Below are 3,365 nucleotides of genomic sequence, written 5' to 3' on the forward strand. Positions count from 1 at the left end.
CAGGCATTAAGGTAGTTTAGATCATACCTATCAGACTGTTACCATTTTGTTTATTTAAACAAGGAATTATCCAAGTTAATGTCAGTAAATTATGGAGTGCCGCAAGGGTCTGTGTTAGGCCCTCTGCTATTTTCAATATACAGGTGCTGGTCATATAATTAGAATATCATCAAAAAGTTGATTTATTTCACTAATTCCATTCAAAAAGTGAAACTTGTATATTATATTCATTCATTACACACAGACTGATATATTTCAAATGTTGATTTCTTTTAATTTTGATGATTATAACTGACAACTAAGGAAAATCCCAAATTCAGTATCTCAGAAAATTAGAATATTGTGAAAAGGTTCAATACTGAAGACACCTGGTGCCACACTCTAATCAGCTAATTAACTCAAAACACCTGCAAAGGCCTTTAAATGGTCTCTCAGTCTAGTTCTGTAGGCTACACAATCATGGGGAAGACTGCTGACTTGACAGTTGTCCAAAAGACGACCATTGACACCTTGCACAAGGAGGGCAAGAAACAAAAGGTCATTGCAAAAGAGGCTGGCTGTTCACAGAGCTCTGTGTCCAAGCACATTAATAGAGAGGCGAAGGGAAGGAAAAGATGTGGTAGAAAAAAGTGTACAAGCAATATGGGTTACCGCACCCTGGAGAGGATTGTGAAACAACCCATTCAAAAATGTGGGGGAGATTCACAAAGAGTGGACTGCAGCTGGAGTCAGTGCTTCAAGAACCACTACGCACAGACGTATGCAAGACATGGGTTTCAGCTGTCGCATTCCTTGTGTCAAGCCACTCTTGAACAACAGACAGCGTCAGAAGCGTCTCGCCTGGGCTAAAGACAAAAAGGACTGGACTGCTGCTGAGTGGTCCAAAGTTATGTTCTCTGATGAAAGTAAATTTTGCATTTCCTTTGGAAATCAGGGTCCCAGAGTCTGGAGGAAGAGAGGAGAGGCACACAATCCACGTTGCTTGAGGTCCAGTGTAAAGTTTCCACAGTCAGTGATGGTTTGGGGTGCCATGCCATCTGCTGGTGTTGGTCCACTGTGTTTTCTGAGGTCCAAGGTCAAAGCAGCCATATACCAGGAAGTTTTAGAGCACTTCATGCTTCCTGCTGCTGACCAACTTTATGGAGATGCAGATTTCATTTTCCAACAGGACTTCGCACCTGCACACAGTGCCAAAGCTACCAGTACCTGGTTTAAGGACCATGGTATCCCTGTTCTTAATTGGCCAGCAAACTTGCCTGACCTTAACCCCATAGAAAATCTATGGGGTATTGTGAAGAGGAAGATGCGATATGCCAGACCCAACAATGCAGAAGAGCTGAAGGCCACTATCAGAGCAACCTGGGCTCTTATAACACCTGAGCAGTGCCACAGACTGATTGACTCCATGCCACGCCGCATTGCTGCAGTAATTCAGGCAAAAGGAGCCCCAACTAAGTATTGAGTGCTGTACATGCTCATACTTTTCATGTTCATACTTTTCAGTTGGCCAAGATTTCTAAAAATCCTTTCTTTGTATTGGTCTTAAGTAATATTCTAATTTTCTGAGATACTGAATTTGGGATTTTCCTTAGTTGTCAGTTATAATCATCAAAATTAAAAGAAATAAACATTTGAAATATTTCAGTCTGTGTGTAACGAATGAATATAATATACAAGTTTCACTTTTTGAATGGAATTAGTGAAATAAATCAACTTTTTGATGATATTCTAATTATATGACCAGCACCTGTACATGCTGCTACTTATTATTAGAAAACGTGGAATTAGTTTCCACTCCTATGCCGATGATATATTTTACCACCACCATATGAAATCGCTGAATTAAGTGGACAGAGTGTGTTAAAGACATAAAATATTGGATGAACAGTAATTTTCTTATATTAAATTAGGATAAGACTGAGGTATTAGTTATTTGACCAAAAACCTGTACACAGAATCTCTAAGACTACTATTTGCATCTAGAAGGATGTACTGTTACTTCATCCTCTGCAGCTAAAGATCTGGGTGTTATATTTGACACCAACTTGTCTTTCGAAAATCATATTGCATATGTTACAAAAACAGCCTTCTTCCACCTCAGAAACATCACTAAGCTAGGGAATATGTTCTCTGCTTCTGATGCAGAAAAGTTAGTTCATGCTTTCATGACGTCTATACTAGATTACTGCATTACTAGCTGGCTGTCCTGCATCCTCAATAAACAAGCTGTTAGTCCAAAATGCAGCTGCTAGAGTTCTTATCCGGTCAAGAAAATATGATCATATAACAAAAATTTTCACCAATCTCTACACTGGTTACCTATTAAGTTCCATATCAATTATAAAGTATTGCTACTAACCAAGGCCCTAAATAGTTCAGCTCCTGTGTATTTAACCGATCTTCTATCGCCCTACAATCCATCACGCTCTTTAAGATCACAAAACTCTGGACTTTTGGTAGTACCTAGGATATCTAAGTCCACTAAACGAGGGAGAGCATTTTCACATTTGGCTCCTAAACTTTGGAATAGCCTTCCTGATAATGTTTGAGGCTCAGACACAATCTCCCCGTTTAAATCTAGATTAAAGACACATCTCTTTAGCCAAGCATTCACATAATACATCTCATAACCTTGTACTCCAGTTATATCAGATGAAATGCACATGATTATCTTTTGCTGGAAATGCTAACAGCAGCTATGTTAATTATTTTCTATTTGCTTTTCTGTTTCTACCTTGGTAACTAAAGATACACCAGCTCCAGTTGGGATCCAGCCTCTTACGAAGATTTCAGAAGATCCAACACCTGTGAAGAGATGACGCAACGCCTGCGAAGACTTCAGATGATGCCAACTCTAAATCATACAAAACTGCCAAATTTTCTATATCTTGTAATCATTATGACCACAACTTGTAATAACTGCTTTAATGAGATCATTATTTCTGCCTAAATGAATACATGATGTTAGCTAACTGCATGATTATCTTATCTTAGAACTGCACATTTCTGGACATATGGACATTATGTGGACACAGACACCTCTGATAACAAATTACTCTAAATTGTAGATGCATGCATTTTCTGTAAAGCTGCTTTGAAACAATATGTATTGTGAAAAGCGCTATACAAATAAATATAAATTGAATTGAAGTGAATTTAATAAATTTGCTTCTTTGGTTTGAGCAATTGTTGCCATGCCCCCGAGTTCAGTGTACTATGATTGTAGGCCTTATGTGAAAAACTAACAATTTAACAAGAAATATTCTATATCCTATCTTTCTGTATTTTAAATGTTTTAAACAGGAATATTTATTTTAATTAGTAATCTTTTTTATGGTATTGTTGTTAATTTTGTCAAGTGGTCC

This window comes from Ctenopharyngodon idella, chromosome 10 (genome assembly GCF_019924925.1).
Source record: "Ctenopharyngodon idella isolate HZGC_01 chromosome 10, HZGC01, whole genome shotgun sequence".
Lineage (NCBI taxonomy): Eukaryota > Metazoa > Chordata > Actinopteri > Cypriniformes > Xenocyprididae > Ctenopharyngodon > Ctenopharyngodon idella.